We start from the raw sequence: 7154 nt of genomic DNA on the forward strand, positions 1-7154 counted from the left end.
CAGGATTTCTAGGAACAGTGGAAAGGTAAGGTTCATGATTTAACCCTTTAGGATTAGGATGTGAACAAGGGAATGCAGCTCCGAAGGGGAGAGAATGAAATGATAATGCAGCTATTTCAATGTAACAGGCTTACCGGTCTGAGAAATAGAAATTAAAGGGCAAGTATTAAATGGCTGAGACAAATAGACAATATTATTGTTACTGGGAATCTGAACAAAAATGTGATGAGAATTTCAACTTGATGTTTATAGACCTTATCCACATAAGGTTATATTTAGAAGAGTGGCAGGCTTTTCCTGTGCAGTCGTCTCCCCAATGACGTTTTGTCAGTCACTTTTGCTTATTGGAAGGGCTGCACAAAAATAAACGGTTGCAGGGATGTTTTCTTTTCCTGGGTTTTCCGGATGTGGCCAGTAAGTCAGTATTAGTACATATCAAGAGGTGAGAATGGGAGATTTAATTAGTATTAACGAAAGCAGTTTATGTAAATATGTGATACTTTTAAGTTTTTTAGTACTAGTTTTTCTCTCTTTAAAAAATTATCAAAGTAATATATATGTATATATTTATTATAAAAGTAACATATGTACATATTTATTATAAAAGTAATATATGTATATATTTATTATAAAAGTAACATATGGGTATATATTTATTATAAAAGTAATATATTTATTCAATGCATAAAACATGACAGTATAGAGACACACAAAGGGAAATTCACATATCACTGTGTCCAGAGAAAACCATCACTGACATGTTGGTGTGTATCCTGTAGTCTCTCTTCTGTAAAGACAGAGACACGGTATCATTTTATAGATCGATTTTTACTCAACAATGTATTTCCCAATGTCAGTAACTAAGTAGTAGAAGGCTCCCCTTGCAAATGAAAGAGCTTATTATTAACTTTTTATTATAAAATTATTATATTATTTATTATAAATGTAACATACACTTTTCCGAAGCAAAAGTAAGCAAGAAGTTCTGAAAGGAAGTAAAGATCATGTGAAATCCTGTCACTCATAGACAACCCCAATTAGCATTTTGAAAAACATTCTTTGATATATATTTATCATCAGCGTGATAAATGGGTCTTCCTCAGTTCTCATGGTCACTAACTCCTGGGTCACTTCTGAAGAATTCCGGAAATTCATAGGAACACAGTTTGAAAACCAATGGATTGGGGTCTAGATAAGATCTACTTCAGCAATCTCTATAAGAAATGATCAGAATATGAAATAAGTCAGAAAAGATATTAGCAGGGTATTGATGAGGGAACGTCAACAGGATATACAGATAGAATGGGTGGTGGTGGGAGAAGTCTGTGGTCACTCCTTCATTTCTGACTTCAGTCCTGTTGTGGAACAAGGACAAGAACTGACCTCATTTCTACTCTACCCCTCACTCACTCATTTAGCCACCAAGGTCATCCTTGCATTCCTGGCATTGGGTTCTTGCTCTGGCTGTTTCTTCTACCTGGAATGCTTTACCCACAGGTATCTGGTCTGTCAACTCCTTTCCATCCACCAAGTCTCTGTTCAGATTTTACCTTCTCCATGAGGATTCCTGACCAGGTTATCCAATACTGTGACATACTTTTCCACTGTACCGTATCCATCCTCCTTAACTTACTTTAGTTTTTCTTTCTGTTTTTTTTCCCTGTGTGTGTGTTTGTGTAACCTATCATCTGCTACCATACTATATAATTTACTTAATTGTGTTTTTTGTTTGTATATTTTCCCAGTAGAATGTAACCTCCTTAAGGACAGAGGCTTTGTGTTTGGTTCCCAAGTACCTGGAATAGTGTCTGCTGCATAAATATCTGCTCAGTTAATACATGGTGAATGAATTAATGAAAGAGCATTGGAAGTTTGGGACTGTTACATTAAAGGGTCAGAGAATGACAGTGGTATGGGTAAGAGAGAATGGGGAAGATATGAAAGCTATTACAGGGGCAGAATTCATAAAATTTACAGAAAAAAATGAACAGAGATGTCTCTAGATTCTGTATGAAAGTGATTCCCTGCCTTTTCACTCTTGAATTATCCTGTCAATTATTTTTTAGTCTTTTCCTAATAACTTATAGATAGCTTCCTAATAGAGAGAGATTTATAGAACAGGGTAAAGGGAATCTGTTATTTTTAGGTTAAATAGATATTGAATACTTGGAGCTAGAACCAATTGACCTATTGATTTGAGAGCCAAGACAGAAAGTCCATTTATCTGCCAAGTTCTGATTTTCCACGTCAGAAAGAATCCCTGTACTATAGATTAGCTGCTTCTGGGCACCATCAATATAGTTCACAACTGAATGTTTCTAAGTAAGGATTAAGGTATATTATTGCAATTCATGCAATAATAACAGAGACCATTATTGTAAATAAAGATTTTCTGTTTAATGAGTTTGTGGAACAAGATTTGACTTTGCCATTCAGCCTCACTTATTACAGGGAAGTCATTCAATTCCATCCCCCCATTTCTGTTTGCCTTTGAGTCTTGCCTGTGGCACTAAGATGGTAAAGAACATCCCTGCCTAGACTCTTCACTGTCAGAGGTATGTGGTGTGTCAGTGCTAAATAAGCTACTTGGTGATAGGTAAATATTTTGCAATTTTTTTCTGTCTTGCATATCAAAGAATCTACTCAGCTTCAATCTGTAAGCTTCACTCTCTCCCCGCCCATTAAACCCCTAATACTTGCACTTGAATGCTCAAAAAGCCAATAGATTAAGCCCCAAATGTTTATATCCATCCATCTGGAGCCTGGTGCAGCTCTAATATTTGACACTTGACATACCTTTTCTTATTTACATATCCCGTCAATAATACCTTTATGAGAAGGTTTCCTTAATAGCTTTGTTTTCTTTTTTTTTTTTATATATTTTATTGATTTTTTACAGAGAGGAAGGGAGAGAGATAGAGAGTTAGAAACATCGATGAGAGAGAAACATCGACCAGCTGCCTCCTGCACATCTCCCACTGGGGATGTGCCCGCAACCCAGGTACATGCCCTTGACCGGAATCGAACCCGGGACCCTTCAGTCCGCAGGCCGACGCTCTATCCACTGAGCCAAACCGGTTTCGGCATTTGTTTTCTTTTTAAACATCCATATCAGAGTAAAAGGAATCACATGCCTCTGATTACTTAAGTGGGAAAAATAGCAGTTATACATGATTCCACCATTATTCTTACCCCATATTCAGTCCATTCAGGAACCCTATCTTCAGATACCTTCACTTTTACCTCTTTATACCTCCACTATGACCACCTTCATCTTCGTAACTGTCTTCTAGAGGATGGGTTATACAGGGAAAAATTATTAATTGTGGTGACTAATAGAGTTAGAGTTGTGGTTGCTACTGATTGATTGGTGCTTGATTGATAGGTAGGGGATACTTGATCATTGCATTTGGTCCTGATGTCAGTCATGGAGTTATTCTGTCCAATTTCACAAGGATTTGTTCTGTGGGAGTGTTCTGCTTTCCTAGGTCTGGAGCTAAAACACAACTAAGGCCAAGGTATTGTGCTTAGTTTGATTGAAAACTGTCTCAATAGTCAGTAAACTCAGGACCTTGTTTCTAAGACTGCTGGATGATGACCAGAATCTCATTGTCCTGAGGGATTGATGATTGACCAAGGGAGAGGGAGGTGGGCAAATCATGGCACTAGGTTGGGACAATTTGAGTCAAAGGGAAAAATAAAAATAGAAGGCCAGATTAAAAAAAAAAGGTTTCTGTGTGAGAACAGATTTATTATTGGGCCCCCAAGATACAGGGATAAGCACGTCTGTATAAAGAGGAGAAACAAAGGTTATTTATTTTAACAAAATAATAAAGGAGCTGTCCTGGTGAGAAAGGGAGTTGTTTAAGGTCAGGTACACTGTCTGAAACTAGGTCTTGATTGACCCCAGGGCAATATATTTGTCATATTTTCCCAGATAAGAAAATAGATTCAGGAAAGTTTAGAGTACATCATCACCTCTTTAAAAAAATCTTCTATAGATGTGTGTGTATAAGATAAAGTATACTATTTACATTGGCAGATTTAACATTTTTTATGTGAATTATGTGGCCAACTCAACTTGTAGATTTGCTGAAGTGTGAATGAGAGTCCAGGACATTATGAAACTGTAATTTGAAGGTGAGTGAGCTATGAAAGAAAATACCTCAATAAATATTTGCTATGTGAATGAATTGGCCTCATTTCCCAAGGAGTAAATCTCTTGGAGTGATGAGTGTTATTTCTTTGTGAAATTATCCTTCAAAACACAGTCCATTGCCAGTTCTGTTTAAGTGTTCCAGAATGTTCTTAAGATCTGGAAGGTCATAGGACACATTTCTTTGGGATGTCAAGGCTGTGCTGGGTTTGGTCACTAGAACTCACCGTGCCAATTTGGTAATGGAGACATTTTGACTCAAAGAGAAATTGATACTTGGGCTTTGGCCATACTTTGTACTCATGACCTTGGAACTTCCTGATCATACATCCATTCTGAGGAACATTCCTGTTTAAAACTGATGATAGACCTGGCCAGGTAGCTCAGTTGGTTAGAGTGTTGTCCAAGTACACTAAGGTTGCAGGTTTGATCCCAATCAGGACACATACAGGAAACAACCAATGAATGCATAAGTAAGTGAAACAACAAATCAATGTCTCTCTCTCTCTCTCTCTCTCTCTCTCTCTCTCTCTCTCTCTCTCTCTCCTTTAAAGACCCAATATTATAGGAACTACTATTCAGGAAGAAGCACATCCAGAAAGAATCTGAATCATTCTTTGTCATAACATGATTTCCTACTTTGATAAGTCTGTGATTCGACTCAGACCATATAAAGAGCAATTAAAAAATCCCTGGTTTACATATTGCAATTCTGGTTTGCCTCTTAAAATACTTCAAAATGTATGCATATAAGCATAACCAATGGACACAGACAGTAGGGGGGTGAGGGCATGTGCTGGGGGGTGGGAGTGGCCAAGGATAGGTCAATGGGGGAAAAAGGAAACATATATAACACCTTAAACAATAAAGAATTCAAATTTAAAAAATAAAATAAATTAAATACTTCAAAATGGCCTTCTCATGTGGTATGACTGGATCAAAAATTTCTAAACAGCATGTTCTTAGCCATACTAGTTCACAGAAATGTACCTATAAATGCCAACATCTGTGCACATTTAGGTGGATCTGTCCATTGGCAGGGTGAAATAATCACGTTCTTTAATCTTTAAATCCAGCTGTTCATAGACATTAATTGCTATGTCATTTACACTCTTCGAAATAGTATCATTACACAAAGACACACATTTTAATTTGTTTGCTGTGTCTGGTCCTATTACACTTGATACCTGGCCATTGTTGGTGGTGAAAGGGTTCCAGTAACTGTGTGGCTGGCATTGTTGCACAAAATGTAATGATCCAAATAGGACATCTTGAGAATAATTGCATTCATATAATATTAATTTGGAATCTAAGTCTTTTTTAGTTGAAACCATTACATTTCCAATGAGAGCCTAAAATACCTTAGTGCTGACTTTTTTTTTTTTAATAATGGTAACATTTATTTATTTATTTATTTATTTTTGGTAACATTTATTTTTGAAGTTAGGTGGTGATGTAGGGAGTTTTGTTTCTTCAACTGACTAGCCTCCCTGATGTACTGACATTTTTATGAGAAAATAAGTAGTTGCATATGTAATGCCTGGGTCAGTATATTTTCCATTTTCCCCCCATTCACTAAGATTTTGACGATCATCCAATAAAACAAAGAAACTATTTCTCATCATTAGACACTTTCATGTAAAAACACATAATATATATAAACACACATCTCATGGACATACAAGAGAATTTTACAGAACCTAATGACTAATGATTAATTGACTTATTTTTCATGTATTTATTTGATGCACATGTGTAGAGTAGTTAATATTTTCCAGGCAGTGTGCTTGACTACAGAGATATAAATTAAAGCCTAACATTTCTGTATACTTTAACCTCAAAAGCTAGAAGGAGAACAAATTGATTATAATAGCATTAGTGGGAGTGTATGGTGTGGTTAAAGTATTATGTGAACCTAGAATATCCAGTGGTTAATTCTTCCTGGAGAGAGAAAAAATCGACATAGTGACAATCTCAGAGGTCAGAAGTCAAACTGTTTGTAACTTCCGCCTTCCTATCTTGACCCCGAAGACAGAGGACAACTTAACACACAAAGTCTGGTGGCCTGGGTTGAGAGATGGAGATTTTATGAACTTCTTAGCTTGCCATAGCCAGGGGACCTGAGTATGGGGAACACAGGTAAGCTCACTGCCCTGCTTACATAGGAGTCTTGATTCCCCCTTCCATGGCATTGGTCATCAAATCCCATCTTCCTCCTCATTCAATGCCTCATGTCATTCTCATTTCCTGCCACTTTGCTGGCTTATTCCTATTCATTTTGGGCTTAAATATCTTTTTTTTTCCCAGCAATACTTTCCCTGGTTTCTTAATCAAATCCCCTTTCAAAATGGTCATCAAACTCTTTAACTTTTCTCCATTGCCTTTATCATAGTTTGTAATCATGGATTTATTTGTGTGTTCATTGCTCCAATGTGGCGAGGACTCTGTGTACCTGTTACTGTGTCACTTTCAGTACCTAGCACACTATGTGGTACCAACCTCAGGAGTCTCTATCATCTCAGGCTGCTATGGGGAGAGAAAACTATCTTCTATATATAAAAGGCTAATATGCTAAGTGTCCATCTGACTGGTAGTTATGATGCGCAATGACCACCACAGGGCAGACGCTTACTGGTCATTTACAGAGAAACGGTACTGTGGACCTGGCACTTACAAAGCAACACTTGGCTTCCCCCAAGTGGGACATAGGCCCCGCTACAACCCCAGAACGAAAGCCCACCAAATCACAGCCGACACTGCTGAGACCCCATGGCACAAAATGCAGTCCACAGCCCAGCCCAGCCCGGAAAAAGTGGCTGTGGGTGCCAGGTAATGATGTCACATAGCAACGCCCGGCTTCCTCTCCCTAGGGACAACTCGCCTCCTTGCAGTTTCTTTAGCTCAGGAACATGACTTGCTTTATAGACAGGTGCAAACATTCACACTTTAACCAAATGTCTGTGAAGTGTTTTCCTGTGCCTCATCTCATTTGATCCTC

This window comes from Myotis lucifugus, unplaced genomic scaffold (genome assembly GCF_000147115.1).
Source record: "Myotis lucifugus unplaced genomic scaffold, Myoluc2.0 scaffold_77, whole genome shotgun sequence".
NCBI classification, from domain to species: Eukaryota; Metazoa; Chordata; class Mammalia; order Chiroptera; family Vespertilionidae; genus Myotis; species Myotis lucifugus.